A 19887-nucleotide genomic window follows, 5' to 3' on the forward strand; every position below is an offset into this window, starting at 1 on the left:
GTAAGGAATTAATAATAATAATAAATATTATTATTATTATTATCATTATGCGTGATCAAATTCAGCTGCTGCGTAGTGGGGTATGAATAGGGACACTATGTGCTTGACAATACCTCGAGTTCATTGAAATAATTACACAGTAAAGTGCGCACGCAATACAAACATAATGTGTATATTGTTGAAGTAAAGGTTCATATTGTGACGTCCCGTTGAATAAACACACTCAGGAGCCACTTGTCCGGGGAAGTCTTCCAAATGCCGACTGGCTTTTTATTCAATATGCCGCGATATAAACGGTGCCTTACAGCCGCCCGTTGTGTGGGTCACGGGGACACCTCCAAAATAACAAAGACTAATCACCTTCGTCTTATCTACCTCTCTTAAAAACAGTTACTTCCCTTCTTTTACACCTTATGATGTTCTCCTCACTTTCGCAAGCTTCTCCAACTCACACTTCCGGCCACACCACCCCTTTTTATCACGCCCCATTAATTAACCCGTATCCCTGTCACTCATCTCTCTCTAGGGAGGTGCCCCAAGACTCCACCCCAACACTGCTTCCCTTCCCTATAGCCCATGCAATGGCAAGACACGTCACAATATAAATTGATTATATACAATTTTTTAACAAGTAGAGAGATGAAAACTGGTTAAAATGCACAAAATTATTGCTTTATAGTCCACATATAGTGTATGTATATTAATAAAATAATGATATAAAAATCATATAAAATGGTATAGAATCTGCGTCGTAGACTTATTTTGTGTCATATTTCTTCAAAGAAGTTTTAAATTAGTTTGCTTTAAAAAATCTTACGGCACACATGTGAACCTTTGAAAATCGCTGATCTTAATCAATTTATTTTAACCCATGCTCCGTGCAAAATGCTGTCATACCTGTTAGTAAACATGCACGCGCAGCGATGTCCTGGGGGGTATTTTTCGTACGTGGATTACTCGTTTAGCCGGATGTAATTGTTGATGATTTGGCATGATCCTGGATCTGTTGGTTCTTTGAAACTCTTGCTGGATGTGTTGTCATAGCAGCAAATCCAAATCCTCAAACCTGCTCGGAGCAGGTTTGTTCTATGTAAACAAGGAGTAGCTCAAACACTTAATCAGTGTCCGTGTGTGGAATTCATTCAGTCATAGCTTCACCGTTCATGAATGAGCGACCAATTGCTATCGGTACGCAAATTATAAGAAGAGAATTTCATATAGAGAGGGTTTTGCGCGATCGGAGGCCCTTTATTGTTCCCGGATGAAATTCTTTTCGAAAGATATCACTTTAGCCGAGGGGGAATATTGTACCTCAAAGATTTATTAGCACCTTATATTTGAAATCAAACTAGGTGAAGTTGGGCTCTCACAACCACAGACAGTATGCATTGCTTTGAGGTTTTTTGCAAGCAGCACTTTTTTTATATACTGTAGGCGATGCGGAAAATCTATCTAAAAGTGTAGTTTGCCAGCCAATTCGTAAAGTCTGTTTGGCTCTGAAATATTTCCTTCAGGTTTTCATAGTGTTTCCTGGACAACCTGCGTGTGCAGACAATAAAAGAGGCATTTCATGTCATTGCAGGTACTCGGGCAAAAACACCCACAGTTCCATAAAGAATCTCACAATCAGCCTAACATTCTCATTACCCAGGATATCCAAATGTGATTCGGGAGCATGGGACTGATCAGAGTGGAGTTTGATCAAACATTATTTGGAAAATGCACCTCTCCTCCTGATGAATAATCAGACACAGTGTCTTCATCAAATATTTGACCTTCGTCAATATCTCGTTGGTCAGACACAAGTTCTAGGGATATGACATTCCCTGCAACTGACCCAATATAAAAAAAAAAGAGGGCTATATGGAACATACCTATGGCACACATTGAGGACAAATATATGCAATGACCATCCTTTACCTGAAATGAAGTGACCACTGCATCCTACCACTGGTTCTGAGGAGGAGCTTCCCCTTGAAATGCCCTCAGAAACAGGGCGATGGACATTTTGCTAGGCAGCCAACTCTTTTGCAGGGGTTAAGTCTGGAGTGTGTGGACCTCCACCTGTTTTTTGCTTGTCTGCCATCTTATTAGCTTTAAAATGAATATTTTTATATTATATATGATTCTTTATGTCAACCATTCTTTAATTATATACCAATATTTACCAGTTTGAAGTATATTCTTGTACTTCACTTTAACCTGTTCCCATGTTCTCTTTGTACTCACGTTTGATCTGGAATTATGACATATTAAATAATAATTAATCTGACACATAGGAAATTAAACACTTCATTCAGTAAGTACAATGCACACTACTTAGCTTTTAATTTGTCGGCCACTTTTTGCCATCCGTCTTTTCTGGTTTGGGCTGCTTTTGCAGTGTTACCCCTTGTGCATATTAAGTCTTGAAATTCTTCATACCCTTCGAATAAAAGGTCCTGTTCCGCTTGTGTGAAGAAAAAAAAATTCGCCCATTCTTTCGTCATTTTGTTGCAACCTATCAAAGACTTGGTGATCATGTTTTCTAGACGCAATAAATATGGGCTTTTCACTCAGCGCAGGCGCGCGCAATCATCTCGGATGATTAGATCCAGCTAGACTATTCTACTAAACGGCTGCATTTGAAAAACTGACTTATTCTGGATGAGTCTCACCAGCATTAACTCATCCAAGCTGATGCATCTGATTTCGGATACCCCCCAAGACATCGCTGCGCGTGCATGTTTACTAACAGATATGACAGCATTTTGCACAGAGCATGCATTAAAACAAAAGACAAGCGTCGCGCAAAAGCACGCGAACAAGAGGAGTTCCTCAGCAATCACATCTCAGTGCACCGAAGAGAAGGGGCATTGAATTCTACGAGGCACAGATATTTTAGAGCACCTGTTCAAATATTTATTGATTGATTAAGATCAGCGATTTTCAATGGTTCAAAGGTGTGCCATAGGATATTTTTCAAGGAAACTAATTAAAGACTTCTTTGAAGAAATATGACAGAAAATAAGCCTACGGTGCAGATTCTATACCATTTTATATGATTTTTATATCACTATATTAATTGAAATGCTGCTAATATGTAATAATAGAAATCACCACGCTGCTTTCTATCTTTGATGAACTAACGTTTTATGGGGTGAAAAAAATGATCGCCCGTGACAGATTCACTTAATCAGTATTGTGTGCGACCTACGGTTTGTGAGTTTGAGTGTGTGTGGTTTTCTAAGTTTTACAATAAAACCAGACATCGGTTATTTGTAAAGCAGGGATATTCTGATCATTCTGATCCATGATCACTGATAAACATTCAGAAGAAACAGCGCTATTCCAGTGTTTTCCTCCATAACATCCTTTCAGCAAACAGGGCTAAGTTCCTTGCTGAAACAGATCGCCCTTTAATGAAATGCTGCCAATACGGAATAACAGAAATCACCGGGCGGCTTTCGGTCAATGATAAATCAGCGTCTGTTGAGGTGAAAAAATGGGAGGTACTGCGGTTGCTTTTAATGCTTCCTGGTAACTCAGCTTTTGAGAAGAATCTGTTTTATGGGGTGAAAAAAATAATCGCCCTTGACAGATACACTTAATCAGTAGTATGTGAAGAAATGAAGAGCATAAAGCCACCGGTTCAAATCCTTATTTATTCCAATGACTATTAATCTTACAGAGAAGTTTAACTTTATACCCACAGACTTTAAGGAAGTGAGCTGTTATCATTTGAATCGATTTATTAGATCTATTTTTTTTTTAACAGTGAGTGCTTGTTGCTGTAGTTCATATTTGTAATATGTTTGTTTTTAGTGATGTTTTTAATTTTATTTCAAGGCGTCTCTGTAAAACCCGCTGCGAAACCAACTTACCTATTAATATAATAAAACTGAACTAATTTAACAGCTGTAAAATAAAATATTCTCCACTGAGCAGAATTTAAACAGCATGAAGTAGTTCAGTTTATGATGAACACCATGTGGATGGAGTGCAGTGATATTCATTCTTGCAAGTTTAATCAACATAACACACCGCTGTTTGTGTGCAGACTCCTCGTCTCATGTCAGTGATTTTACTCACCCATATTGACACAGAGCCAGTTCATTTTTATAACTTAATAGAAAGGAAATACAATACACTTGTCGTACATTTTATTGAAGGAATAAATGGTACATTTAAAAATAAAAGTGAAAGATCTGTGAACAATGTTTCTCAAAAACAAATTACACACACCCATATATATATATATATATATATATATATATATATATATATATATATTTATGAGTAGAAAATTCAGTAATCATAAAGAAGTATAAATGGGAAATGCATTTAACTAGAACACAACTACAATGAAAATGGCCAACAAGTGGTGGTGTTAAAAATTATTAGGGAAGGAGAACACAAATATATTTACAGATTTTTACCTTAGTATTTAAAAAGAATGTTAGCCAAGGTTTTCAACACAATAAAAGTGAATCACTAAATTTGTCAAGAAAGGAAAAATGCTATTTTAGCTTTGTGAACAAGATGCTACTCAGAGTCAGAGTTCTTATCCAGCAGTATTCCATAAAAATGTGTTCTATTTGAACTGACATTTTTCCTGATCTGTCCTTTAATATTTGTTAACTAATAATATTTCTACATCACCTTTGCTTACAAGTGTAGCTCAAATTGCTCCACAAAAATATACAGTTACAAAGAAAACTGAAGGTATTTTAAAAGTAAATGAGAAGCAAATGGAGGGGTCCTTGTCCTTTGTAATAAATACACAGCCTGGTCAAATTGCTGGGGACAAAGACAAACTTGCAGCCTTGAAGGACACTGGAGATAATAAACCTCTGGGGGTCCCAAGCCAAAGCCCGCACAGCCCCCTCTGCACATCCCAGCATACATGATTGTGGCGTCTCACTCCAATCACAATTCCATTTCAGGATGTCTTGTGAACTTTTCTTCTGTCACAGGCAGTTGGAGTTGATGTAACAGGCGGTGGAGACGCAGTGGGCACCATTGCAATAAACTGGAAAAAGACAACAGAGAAAAACAGCAGAGGTTAGTGCCCAGTGCAGAGCTTACAAAGTGTACACAGCCATTTCTAATCTATTACAACCAATGCAAGTAACTAAGAAAAAGCCAAATTAGAAAAGTGGGCTTGTTGAAGTTTTTCGAAATGCTTGACATTTGTAGCCTGGCACTTCTCTATTGGCAAAGCACTCCAGATATTGTTACATGAGTACAGAATGCTGCTGGTTTTTATGGTTGATCTTGGAATAAAAAGCAAAGCAACGTCTGAGAAAAGAAATGTTGGGAGAAGACACTCGAAAAAACAGGCAGGGTCTAAAATACTCAAAGCCTTCTAATTATTTAATAGAACCTTAAAATCAATTCTAAGTGAGACAGGCGACCAGTGTAATGAGACTAAGACAAAAAGGCCAATACCTCGTGATCACTTGGCAAAGGCACAGCAGATCAGACCAGAGATTGAGATGGAGGATTCTAGAAGTGTCAGGAGGGCCAGCCGCTACTTCAACATGGCACACATCTCTCCGTCCTTCTTCTTTAACTGCTGCCCCATAACACGACGAAACTCTTCTACTTCACTGACTTCACTGTAACTGCTAAAAACAAACACAGTAGATATTCACTCACGGAGTTCAAACATTAATAAAGTGTACCCTTACTTCTTATTCTGCCTCCTTTCTTGGTTCACCTGTAGATCAATTATTACCAAAGTAAACCATCACAATAGATAAAGGTCTGCTCAGAGTAACATCTAACTAATAATATTATTCTTAATTGTGTTTTTTTTTTGTTGGATTTTGAAAGAACCCCAACTTAACTGTCATTATATGTAACATCATTTTTTTTCCTTTTACATTATACATACAGTAGACATTGTGTTATAATCTCTGTATATCTGAACTTCTAATGTGATGTGCTCAGGTGTCAGTACTTACATGAAAACATCTTTGTTTTTCTCTCCTGCCTTAGTTTTGTATTAATTTAAAATTAAGTCTCGGTTCTTTCAAAATCCAACAACAAAGCACAGTAACTTAAGAACATAAATGTTATTTTGCAAAACAGAACAACATCCCTGTTTAGTGACTGCTGGGACTGATGAGCCTCAGTCTCTGTGTTTGTGAGGATTCACACTCTGAGGATTCTGTCTAAAATTACAAAGCCGTGTTAGTTACTGGACAGAGTGAGCAGACATACAGTACAGTATTCAAGGCAGCAAAATATTACAGATCAAGTAATAAATATGGGGAGGCTTTGCAGGAATTGTGCACAAATTACTTCTGAAACTGGAAGCCTCAGTAGTCTTACCTGTAGAAATAGCAAATCTAACATGAACTGCACATCATCTCGAACTGGAAATCTTAAAAGGACAAGAAAAGAACATCCAGTTGTGTCTCAGAATTTGGGTACACTGGCATCTGTTCAGCCACTTGGAAGGCTGGTTACCACCGGGCATCCTGTAGGATTAAGAGAAAAAAAAATAAAATGAAGGGGCATTGTACTTCAAACTGCAGCAATAAGAAATAAGTTATTTCTAAGGAGCAAGGCTCCTCCATTATATTCAGTTAAATGTATGTATGTGAACTTCTTTAAGCTTATAACACATGACAACAGCAGGTGCCCAGCCTGTCACTGTGCCACACCAGACTCACACCACACGTCTCTGATGGCTTTGGATATAAATTTTAAAATTGCATGTTTTCAACCATGGAATTTTTTTCTACTAAATAAGGTTAAAGTAATCCATTAACAATTTGTAATTCTATTATCCGCATCCTGCTTTCTTGTAATAACTTAGTTGTTGCTACTCTTGTATGTAATTTAGCCTTCATCATTATAATTTGTTAACGTTATTATGGAAAAACTATTGCATTGATGTAATCTGATATCAACATAATAAAAAAGATGGCTTTGGAGGGCACACTTTACACCGGTCGAGTGTCAGTCCTGCACTCCTAATTCTATCTATTCCTAATTCGACACCTCGATTACATTGTTTTACTTAATTATTAGCACGCCGTTCACTCTTTAAGATAAAAAAAATGTGGACAAATGTTAAAAGAAACACATCACCAAATGCTAATAGAATGCTACGAAATAAATGACATACATATATTAATCCATTGACCCAAACACGGAAAATGCTGTGATTTATACGATTAAACCACGAGATTACGAAGTGGTTTAACTAAAAATGACGTACTTACAAAAAGCTGTATATGTCCATTATAAAGTTCACAGACACATGTCGCATTTCATTTCGCTCCCTCTTCATTCGACTGGCGTTAAATTTTTCAGGCGACACATCTTCTTCCATGACGTTCTAAAATTCAAAAGTTGACATCTTTTCCAGTAACAAGTCCACTTACAGACGGACAACGCAAAAATGACTCGCAAGTACAAATCAAACCTGACGAGTGACGTGTATCGTAAAACATTCGACATGCGCAGAACAAATCGGACAGCGTCGTGAAATGAATTTTTAATTAAGCACAGAGAGCGTGCGCGAGACAAATCGGATGGGGACTCATGTCGCAAAGTAAAAAAACGCAGATCTGATAGGGTCGTAATAGTAAAGCTCTGCACATGCGTGCGCATGCGCGCGCAAATCGGGTAGGCACCGCAGATTGGGTAGCGACAGGGTGCATTGAACGGGGCGGGACAGAGCGGGGCGAAGAGGCGGATATCTGTACGAGTGTTTAAAATAATGAAAGGAAAAAAAGTGCTTTGAAATCGAGGACCCCCAACCAAGAGGGCTTACGAAACAAAGCGCGACAGACAGGCATATGCTACTTGCATAAAATGTACACAATAATTACAACAATGTTGAAGCAATGATGAAGGGAAAGGGACATGCAGGTGCCGGTCATAAAATTAGAATATTATGACAAAGTTGATTTACTTCAGTAATTGTATATTAGATTCATTCATTACACACAGACTGATATATTTCAAATGTTTATTTCTTTTAATTTTGATGATTATAACTGACAACTAATGAAAGTCCCAAATTCAGTATCTCGGAAAATTAGAATATCAACTAAGACCAATGCAAACAAAGGATTTTTAGAAATGTTGGCCAACAGCAAGGTATGAACATGAAAAGTGTGAGCATGTACAGCACTCAATATTTAGTTGGAGCGCCTTTGGCCTGGATTACTGCAGCAATGCGGCGTGGCATGGAGTCGATCAGTCTGTGACACTGCTCAGGTGTTATGAGAGCCCATGTTGCTCTGATAGTGGCCTTCAGCTCTTCTGAATTGTTGGTTCTGGCGTCTCACCTGGGCTAAAGACAAAACTGCTGCTGAGTGGTCCAAAGTTATGTTCTCTGATGAAAGTAAATTTTGCATTTCCTTTGGAAATCAAGGTCCCAGAGTCTGGAGGAAAAGAGGAGAGGCACAGAATCCACGTTGCTTGAGGTCCAGGGTAAAGTTTCCACAGTCAGTGATGGTTTGGGGTGCCATGTCATCTGCTGGTGTTGGTCCATTGTGTTTTCTGAGGTCCAAGGTCAACGCTTCCTGCTGCTGACGAACTTTATGGAGATGCAGATATCATTTTCCAACAGAACCTGGCACCTGCACAAAGTGCAAAAACTACCAGTACCTGGTTTAAGGACCATGGTATCCCTGTTCTTAAATTGGCCAGCAAACTCGCCTGATCTTAACTCCATAGAAAATCTATGGGGTATTGTGAGGAGGAAGATGCAATACGCCAGACCCAACATTTCAGAAGAGCTGAAGGCCACTATCAGAGCAACATGGGCTCTCATAACACCTGAGCAGTGCCATAGACTGATCGACTCCATGCCATGCCACATTGCTGCAGTAATCCAGGCCAAAGGAGCCCCAACTAAATATTGAGTGCTGTACATGCTCATACTTTTCATGTTCATACCTTTCAGTTGGTCAACATTTCTAAAAATCCTTTTTTTGCATTGGTCTTAATTGATATTCTAATTTTCCGAGATACTGAATTTGGGACTTTCATTAGTTGTTAGTTATAATCATCAAAATTAAAAGAAATAAACATTTGAAATACATCAGTCTGTGTGTAATGAATGAATCTAATACACAAGTTTCACTTTTTGAATCGAATTACTGAATAAATCAACTTTGTCATAATATTCAAATTTATATATATATATATATATACTAGCAAAATACCCGCGCTTCGCAGCGGAGAAGTAGTGTGTTAAAGAAGTAATGAAAAGAAAAGGAAACATTTTGAAAATAACGAACCTGATTGTCAATGTAATTGTTTTGTCACTGTTGTGAGTGATGAGTGTTGTTGTCATTCATATATATATATATATATATATATATATATATACTAGAGAATACCAGGCTTCAGCGGAGAAGTAGTGTGTTAAAAAGGTACGAAAAAGAAAAGGAAAAATTTTAAAAATAACGTAACATGATTGTTAATGTAATTGTTTTGTCATTGATATGAGTGTTGTTCTCATATCTATCTATCTATCTATATATCTAACAATATATATATATATATATATATATACCCGCTTGGCAGCGGAGAAGTAGTGTGTTAAAGAAGTTATGAAAAAGAAAAGGAAACATTTTAAAATAATATAACATGATTGTCAAAGTAATTGTTTTGTGTATTTGGCGGCAGCGCCACAAAGTTTTTTCGCCTAGCTGCATCAGAAAATGTACCACGACGTCTGACACGCCTCCTTTTTACTGTTTTCTCACAGTTTGGATTGCTGCTGTCATATATATATATACACACACACACACACACATACATACATACATACATATATATATATATATATATATATACATATCTTCATATACACACACATATATATATATATACATACATACATACACACACACAAATTATATATATGTATGTATGTATGTATGTATGTATGTGTGTGTGTGTGTGTGTGTGTATATATATATATATATATATATATATATATATATATATATATATATATATATATATATTGTAATAAGTGGAGACCAGAGACGTGGAAAGGTTTGGGGCAGCCACCCGTTTATTACGGTTTCCCGGCTGCAAAAGTCTTTGAGGCATTGTAACAGTAGTATACACAACAGAGTCCAAAACAGAACTGCCTGCCTAAGCCAAGGCAGTGAGCTTTATAGCACAGAGGGCGGAAATGATGTCGTCCTCTGGGCCGGAACTGGAAGTGACATCATCCTCGGGCCGAACCGAAGTGACCTCATTCTTGGGGCGGAACCGGAAGTGATGTGTCCTTCCTGGAAATGGCGGCTCCTGGTGGGATTTCCCGGGTAAGACCTGCAGAGAACTCAGAAAGAGCGTCAGTGCACCCCGCCCCCCTGGGCAGATGTATAAACAGTATTTCCTAAGCCCTTCAGCTGCTTCCCATGCACACGTGTGTGACAAGATATATATATATATATATATATATATATATATATATATATATATATATATATATATATATATATATATATATATATATATACACATATAATATATATACACATACATATACTTGTGTGTATAGCTTTTATATATGTGTGTGTATAGCTTTGGTCACTGAGTGCAAGGGAGAAATAATAAAATATAGTCTATAAGTTATTAAACAGTAAAACATTAACGTTTTAAGAAGTACAGGTACATTGAGCCCTACTGGAGTGGTTGGGTAAACTACATTTTAAAGACTGTGTAACACAACAGGTAAGTAACTAACAGCAGCTAAAATATATATGGATCATCTCTCGGTAGTAGATCCCTTTTGAAAGGCGCTACACGACGGCTGTGGTATAGAAATTACATTTTCTATGTGAACGCTCAAATTTGTGCCTCTGGTAATGTGCCTTACCGGCATTTAAAGAAAATTAGTTTTGTGTCCTCTGCAGTGTTAGCGAGAAAGGCTTTGGTTTGGGATAAAAGGAAAAAGGTGTAAAGAAAGGAAAGTTGCCTTTTTCTTTTATATAGTATAGAGATGTGTTCGCTGACGTTATGATCCCCTTTTGAGGACAGTCGCGGTGGGTCTTGTGTAGACTGGTGAGACGTCCTCGCCATTAATCGGCTGTGGTGGCACTGTCAGTCCTCTACTGTGTGCGTGTCTTCATAATCCGGGTGAGAACCTCATAATCGTATACGCAAAAGAAAGTGTGAATCGCCTTAATATTATTTTGCCGTGGTGTAGAAAAGGGGTCCTGTGTTTGCACTTGTCTGGGCTATAGCTCAGGGGGAGGATGAAAAAAATTAAAAGTGCTCACTTTGACTTAAGGCAGAAGCGCAGTCAGCGTCTCAAAGGCCGGCACAGCTATGCACGCGCTGGCTGCTCGACTTTTGCAGGGCAGGAGACCACAGTTTTGTATACACGCTCATGATATCAAAAGTCTCAGCGCTCTTTGGAGGTCATTCATATATTATATGATATATCAAAATACCCGCCCCTCGCAGCGGAGAAGTAGTGTGTTAAAGAAGTAATGAAAAGAAAAGGAAACATTTTAATAATAACGTAACATGATTGACATTGTCATGAGTGTTGCTGTCATATATATGCCTGCCTAAATAAGTCACCCTCGCTTGCTCTTACTTTATTTACCGCTCATTTAATCATGGCTAGTGGCGGAAAAATTATAAAATGGAAGGAGGATGGCTTTACCAAAACAATTATTGATGGCGAATCGATTATTCATAAAGCTTGAATTGTTGATCTGTTTTTCTGTGTTAACCTCATATTTTTTCATACTTCTTCTCAAACTAAGGTGGTGCGAGGGTAAAATGAATCGGGATGCGCTGATCAAAGTAATCGTGTACCAGGAAATCATGCATTGACAAAAGCTCCCTTTGCTTGTAATGCAAAGTGTGATTAAATGCATTATTTTTAAGCGTTATGGAGCACATGCATCAAGCTTCTCAGCTGTGCTTGTGCTAAGAAAAGGAAAGATTTTAAAAATAACGTAACACGATTGTCAATGTAACCTTTTGTAAGTAGTGCCTGGAGGATTCAGTGTGGAGAAACTCTATGGAGACAGCGTGTGTATTAACTTGTGGATTTTTCTGTGAGTATTTGGTGGCAGTCTGACTAAGTTGCTTCGGAAGACGGCGTTAGCTGCAGAGCTCAGCTCAGAGCCAAATGAGATGAATGGGAGGGGAGATGATGACGTCACTCCCCCCCCCGCCTTAACTGTCAATCCCCACAAACACAGTCTCGAATTTGCATAAGCACACCCCTTCACCTACAATTTTAACTTAGTTATAAAGTGATCAAAACTCTCGCTTATATCCTCGTCCTCTCATTAAACTTGTATCCCGCATTACCTGTGGGCATGTGAAACGCCAGCGTAGCCTGTCTATGAACTTAATTTAAAGTTTAGGTTTACACCTTGCTTTCTTTCCGAGGTAGCAGCACTCATGAATATGGTAGTATATGTCACTCGCTCGCTTCTTATTGTTTCGCTGCCTTCTCAATTATATAATGCATGTTTTCTTAAGCGCTTTTGGAGGTCTTCCTGGTTTTCTACGCACTGCGCTGACAGTCAGTTCACGGATTACGTGAGAGGCGTGATGATGTCACACTAAACTCCCCCCCGTCATTCCAGCTCAACTCCATTACAGTTAATGGAGAAAAATACCTTCCAGTTATGACCATTAGGCATAGAATTTCGAAATGAAACCTGCCCAACTTTTGTAAGTAAGCTGTAAGGAATGAGCCTGCCAAATTTCAGCCTTCTACCTACACGGGAAGTTGGAGAATTAGTGATGAGTCAGTGAGTGAGTCAGTGAGTGAGTGAGTGAGGGCTTTGCCTTTTATTAGTATAGATATATATATATATATATTTACACACACACACATAAACATATATATATATACATATCTATACATATACACATATATACATACATATATATCTACATATATACACACACACATAGATAAACATATATATACATATACATACATATCTACATATATACACACACAGCTATTTCAGTATCAGTGCAATACGCTGTTTGTTAAAACGGTTGACTCCCGCTCTTACGTGCAATAACAAATCAAATCATTCAGTTGTCTTTGCTCATATGTCATTTTAGAGCTGGACGCCTGGCATCTTTTTTGGCCACAAGTTCGTTTCTGTTTGGTGTGAGGTTCTGTGTTGTGGAGATTCTCAGGATGGATTGCAGGTGCTCATCAGTGAGGCGACTCCTGTGTGCTGTTTTGTTAGTCTTTATCACTGAGAAGAGCTTCTCACACAGATATGTGCTACCAAACATGCACAAGGTTCGAGCCGCATGTAGACGGACTTTTTGTTCTTCAAAGTCACCAAAGCGCCGTGCAAACTCAGTGCTAATAACTCTAGCTTCGCAATAACTTGCAGCATCATAAGGTAGACTTGATTAACGCGGTAAGTGTAAGTGCAAGGCAGCTGAAGCGCTGCATTATGGGATCTGTAGTTTATTGTGTTACCAGCGCTTCATATACCCGGCTTTAATAACAATAATACAGTATATAAAATGATCTCGCGGGATATAATTACACGCGGGCGGATGTGGCCCGCGCCCTTGAGTTTGACACATATGGACTAAATAGAACTTAAAAGATATATTTTTTCAAATGTGATCGCATTCAGATAGAGTTGACGCACACTACAGCCTGCATGCCTCAATAAGTCATCCTCCTCGCTCTTACTTTTTTACCGTTCATCTAATGAATACACTGAGTATGGCTTTACCAAAACAATCATTGATGGCGAATAAAGTATCCATTATTCGAGATGTAGAGCGGGATATATATATATACATATATATATACCCGCCAGTATCGCAGCGGAGAAGTAGTGTGTTAAAAAGGTAGAAAAGAAAAGGGAACATTTTAAAATAACGTAACATGACTGTCAATATACAGTATTTGTTTTGTGAGTGTTACTGAGTGTTGCTGTCATCAAGGATTTGATTATCATTATTTCTTTCAATCAGGTTCGTATTTGTAGGATGTGTTGTGTTCAAGTTACATTCCGTGTTTGTCAATCGTTGTAAAGATGACAGGTTTCATTCATCGATTCGTTTCTTACTGCATCAATAAACAGCTCGTCTTCTTCTTTATCTGAGACCTGACACACTGCATGCACGGGTTTTTACACTGTCTTCCTTTAGCGGACATTGACTTTTTCCACCGTGTGCTTTGTTTCCACAGTAGCTGCATTTATGAATATGCTTATCAGACGCTTCATATTTTTTGCTGCCTTTTCAATTGTGTAATTTGGTTTTTGTTCAGCGCTCTTTGGAACTGTTGCTTTTTATCTGTGCACTGCGTCAGTTCACGTGAGCCACTCGGTGTACTTGCATCGAAGGTTCCCAGCTGTGCTGGTGCCATCTCGTGCTATGTCCATAGCTTTATTTAATGTTACCTTAGTCCTGGCACTTAAAACTTTCTCTCGCAGTTTCGCTGAGTTTGTGTCAAACACCACCCTGACCATCTCATCTTCCTCTCCATAAGCACAGTCCTTCACCCGTGAATATTTACCCGTGGCAGTTTGCTATTGGATTGCCGCTGACGGACGGCCTTATATGGGCAGGCACTAAATTACAAACGCCAGCGCAGCCTGTCTATGAACTTAATTTAAAGTGTAGGTTTACATCGTTTGTTTCAGTAGCAGAACTCATGAATATGGTTGTATATGTCACCGCCGCTTCTTATTGTTTCGCTGCCTTCTCAATTATATAATGCATGTTTTCTTGAGCGCTTTTTTGAGGTCTTCCTGGTTTTCTATGTACTGCGTGATTACGTGGGAGGCGTACAGCGTTGAAGCCCATCTCCATTACAGTAAATGGAGAAAAACTGCTTCCAGTTATGACCATTACGCGTAGAATTTCGATATAAAACCTGCCCAACTTTTGTAAGGAAGCTGTAAGGAATGAACCTGCCAAATTTCAGCCTTCCACCCACACGGGAAGTTGGAGAATTAGTGATGAGTCAGTGAGTGAGTGAGTGAGTGAGTCAGTGAGTGAGTGAGTGAGTGAGTGAGTGAGGGCTTTGCCTTTTATTAGTATAGATATATATATATATATATAGTGTGGGATGGCTGGGGCACTTATCCAGCCGTAATGCCTCCATATCAAAAGGACTGGGTGAGAGAACATGTGCAGGGTATTATCTCCACTGGAGCGCTAGATGGCACCGCACCCCCAATGGGTTGTGGCAGTTCCATGGTTTCTCACAGGGTTTCATGGGAATTGGAATTCGGTGACTCAGCCCTGTTGGGTGCTGTGGGTGCCACCAGGGGGTGCTGCAGTGACTGGGGAGCCCTACTTTGCCTTACACAGAAGTGCTCCCGGGTCAAGCCTTTCGGGAAAAGGAGCTGCCTGCCTGCTACTTGGGAGGCAAGAGTCAGGAGGAAGAGGGGCGGAGCATGCCTTGAGGAGTGGAAGCAGAAAGATAAAGACAGAGAGTGGAAGAGAAAGAAGAGAAGTGCTGTGTGCTGTGTTCATTGCTGTGCTGCTTTATTTGTGCTTGGTGCTGGAATGAAATGGGTGAAAAGCATTTCCCCCTTGAAATTAAAGCCTGTGTTGTGCTGGAACTTGTGCCTGGTGTCTGTCTGTGTCAGGTTTGGAGAGCTGGTGCGCCCCTGCTGGCCACAATATGTATATAGTATGTCCTGCTGTTTTTTCACTGAAGTGATTTCCTTTAGCTTGCTGCCGTTGCCCCTCTTGAAAAACAGTAACATCAAAATGAAAGGATTTTATTTCAAATTTAAATGTACTGTATAATGCTCCTCTCTTACCTTCTTCCTCAAAAATGAATTTAAAGTAGCAGACTGCTTCATAATCAGCAAATAAAATGTTTCCAGGGGCTCATCTTATCAATCCAACATTTTAGAAGCCCCATTGCCTTCCTCAGTGACATAACAAGCAAAACAACAATGCTTCCTAATTAATGCAATGTCTTCAATGTTATCTGCAGAATTTCTGGAGAGATGATACTGAAGGTACTTGCTGTTCTGCAGTAAATTATGCGTGGCATTCTAGAGAGTAGTTGAATGAAGGTCAGTAGGAACAAGACAGAAAACATGTGTGTGAATGAGTGGGAGGTCAGAGGAATGGTGAGGATACAAGGAGTAGAATTGGCGAAGGTGGAAGAGTTTAAATGCTTGGAATAAACAGTACAGAGTAATGGGGATTATGGAAGAGAGGTGAAAAAGAGAGTGCAGGCAGGGTGGAATGGGTGGAGAAGAGTGTCAGGAGTAATTTGTGACAGACGTTTATCAGCAAGAGTGAAAGGGAAGGTCTACAGGACGGTAGTGAGACCAGCTATGTTATATGGGTTGGAGACGGTGGCACTGACCAGAAAGCAGGAGACAGAGCTGGAGGTAGCAGAGGTAAAGATCCTAAGATATGCATTGGGTGTGACGAGAATGAATAGGATTAGAAATGAGTACATTAGGGGGTCACCTCAAGTTGGATGGTTGGGAGACAAAGTCAGAGAGGCGAGATTGCGTTGGTTTGGACATGTGCAGAGGAGAGATGCTGGGTATATTGGGAGAAGGATGATAAGGATAGAGCTGTCAGGAAAGAAGAAAAGAGGAAGGCCTAAGAGAAGGCTTATGGATGTGGTGAGAGAGGACATGCAGGTGATGGGTGTAACAGAACAAGACAGAGAGGAGAGGAAAAAGTTGATCTGTTGTGGCGACCACTAACGGGAGCAGCCAAGAGAAGAAGATGAATTTAAGGATAAAATTGTGGTTGAGGGTAGAGCTCGAGAACTAGGCAGTCATTTCTCCCAGAGATCACGTAGGACCCTTTATCCACTTCTAGATAGATTTTAGTGTGAGTACCTTTGCTTTTCTTACCTGTGTTTTGACTTTTTGTTTAGTGTTTCTGGCTTTGATGTACAATTTATCGGTATTCTGAACCCTGCCTATTTAAAGGACTACATTTTTTACTATTTCTGTTTGCTTCTGTCCATCTCATGATTTCTTTTCCCCATCTTACCTCTTAGTCACCCTTTACACTGTTTCTGTCAAAGTATCCAAAATCAAGAGGTGCCCCATTGTTGGTCCTGTAGGATTGATGCCTTTGCATATTCCCTGTAAAAGATGACAGTGTCCATAACCTAGCATCCGATTTTGAAGTTTTTAGAAGAAAACCCACAATTGTAAAATGAATTTTAGAAATGTTGAACTCTGCATTTTGTGCCAGATTTCTGGATCTTGCTTGACTTTGGTTGTTTTATTTAGTGATGAGCAAAACAGGCAAGGTTTAAATTGCAAACAGTTTTGAAGGACTGACCCTGAAATTCATTTTAAAAGTGATTTCATAACTGCAAAAGGTGAAGCTCACTGAAAATGTTTTTTGGAGATTTTAAGGGTTTCATATGGTGGAAAACAAGTAATAAAGCTCCCTAAAATTTCATTCACACTTTACCTGTATTTTTCTGTGTTTTTTTCTGCAGCCACTTAACAAATGTAATGTGTCTTACTTTTACTGGTGCCTTTTTTCACATCAATGTGGAAGAGTGCAGCACGTTTTTTTTCTAAAATGGGACATCCTGTATATTTTCTACATGAAGTTTATGCACATTATCAAAAAAAATAATAATAATCAACACAAACATTTTTCAGCATCTTTTCAGTAAGAGGTCTGACTTTTGTATTTCTAATAATACAGTCAATGTGTGACTTACAGTTCAGGCCAGAGTCCACGATTCTTTACCTCCCCCTTGACTTGTAGTGCCAAGTAATCAAGTTTATTTCTAAGACTCTGTCACATTTCTTTATTTCTACTGACAAGTAAGATTTCCATTTTTCCTTGTTTTACTTGAGGAAATTACTACTCATTCATTCTAAAATGCTAGTAAGAAAATGAATCTGACAGTGCAGAGTTCCAAGGTCATCGAGCACTAGAGATAACTAAAGCTGCATGCCATCTACATAGCTATGGTAGTTCACCTTGTGCTTTGAGTTAGTCTGGCCTAAGGGGAGCATGTGCGTACCTCCTTGAGGTACCCCATATAAAATATCATGGACCCTCAAACTACAAACATCACAACTAACAAAGCATTTTCTACCAATTAAATTGGACTAAAACAAGTTTAAGTCACTACCAGAAAGAGCCACCCATTGGCTAAGGCAACTAAAAACAATACTTTGATCTGTGGTGTCAAATGCTGCACTCAAGTCTAAGAGAACAAGAATAGATAGATAGATAGTAGATAGATAGATAGATAGATAGATAGATAGATAGATAGATAGATAGATAGATAGATAGATAGATAGATAGATAGATAGATACTTTATTAATCCCAAGGGGGATTGTTGTCTGTGTCAACATTAACCTACAAGTCATTGACTACTTTTACCAGTACAGTTTCTGTAATATGATTTGGTCTGAAGTCTGACTGAAAGTTTTTTCAAGACTTTTACTTAAAAACAATAGGTTAGAGATAGGTCTAGATTGTATTTACTGTAAACTGTATATCATAAATAGATAAAGTACTGTAATTGTTAACTGTCTTTTTTTTTTCATTAAAGATTACCAACTGAAGTTCTCTCCCTGGAAACCTGTGAAAGTATATCTGAACCTTCAGAGGCTGCCACATTGTATTTTAAGTTATATATGTATATGATGATATATATATTCAGTCTAAATAAACGCATGTATCCTATATGCTAATATATTTAATATATTTTGTTTTTGGCTTAAGATTTTGAATTTTTTTTAAAAAGTATGAAACTAAATTCTTGTCATTTGTAGTCATTAATTCTTGTCAAAAGTCATTATATTCTGACAGCATGTTTTATTAAAATCATTTTAGTAAAACTGCAAAAATCAGGATAGTTACTCATGGATATTACATAAACGTCATACGTGTACATATGGTGATGGTGAAAAAATAGTAGCACCTAGAAGCAGAGCTTTCCTAGCTGAGCATAAAAATTAGAGGATTAATTTTGTGACATCTCTCAAGCCTGTCACAAAGGGAATGCTAAAATTTTGAATTGCTATAAAAACAAGGAATTTGTGCACATATACAGTAGAACCTCTGGTCACGAACGTTTCCGAACACGTACAAATCAGGTTACGATCAAAGAGTTTGCCAAAATTTAGCATCTGTTCATGACCACATGTTCTGGTGACGAACAAAAACACTGGTGGCCACTTTCCCTACGTGCGTTGGTACTCGCCAATGGTTTCCCATTTTCTTTTGTTTGCGTATACAGGGCCTAACAAAGCAGCTGATGTTACAAAAGGAGTTACAAAGTTAACCAAGCAGAAGTCTCAAGTGCTGGAAGAGGTGACAAAACTGGTGCTAGTGTGGCTGAACGAGAAACAACTTGCAGGGGATAGTGTAAGCGAGCTGATCATAGCAGAGAAAGCCAGGAAAATTCATGGTGATTTGCTGAAAAAAAAATCCTTCTTCAATTGGCGAAGGTGAGGAGTTTAAAGCCAGTAGAGGATGGTTTGAGAAGTTTTTTTCCCTGTGCTTAAAACTCATAAAAAAGTGTTTACAGCGAGCGGTTCATAAGATTCTACCGCAAACTCTTACAATGTTAGTTTTCTCTGTTGTTCAAGGTTTTCTCAATGTTATTCAATGTTTTTACATTTAGTTTACTATTACACTGTACATTCTATGGTATAAACTATTTTTGTGCTTAAAAATATATATTTTCATACAGTTCATACGGTCTGGAACGGATTCATTAATTTACATACAATCATATGGGGAAATTATGTTCGGGTCACGTCCAGAATTTTGGAACGAATTACGGTCGTGACCAGAGGTACCACTATATATATTTATATATATATATAGGGGGGGAGTGGGGGGAGTTATACATTGGAAATGGTTGCAAAAAATCTTCAACTTCTGTCAAGGCTAGGGACTTAAGACAGTAGGATATGGACCAGGCA

At 38.5% G+C, this 19887-nt stretch overlaps 1 protein-coding gene across 2 annotated transcripts in view; it reads left to right on the forward strand.

The window, feature by feature from the left end:
* The window catches only part of LOC120526090 (adhesion G protein-coupled receptor F5-like), a 97947-nt gene extending 78508 nt beyond the window's left edge, over positions 1 to 19439 (forward strand). For both annotated transcript variants that reach the window (XM_039748987.1, XM_039748986.1), the window contains one exon: positions 18507 to 19439. The gene's annotated coding sequence lies outside the window, so the exon portion shown is untranslated. The remainder of the gene's footprint in view (positions 1 to 18506) is intronic.
* Positions 19440 to 19887: the final 448 nt, after the last annotated feature.

Source organism: Polypterus senegalus, chromosome 3 (genome assembly GCF_016835505.1).
Source record: "Polypterus senegalus isolate Bchr_013 chromosome 3, ASM1683550v1, whole genome shotgun sequence".
Lineage (NCBI taxonomy): Eukaryota > Metazoa > Chordata > Cladistia > Polypteriformes > Polypteridae > Polypterus > Polypterus senegalus.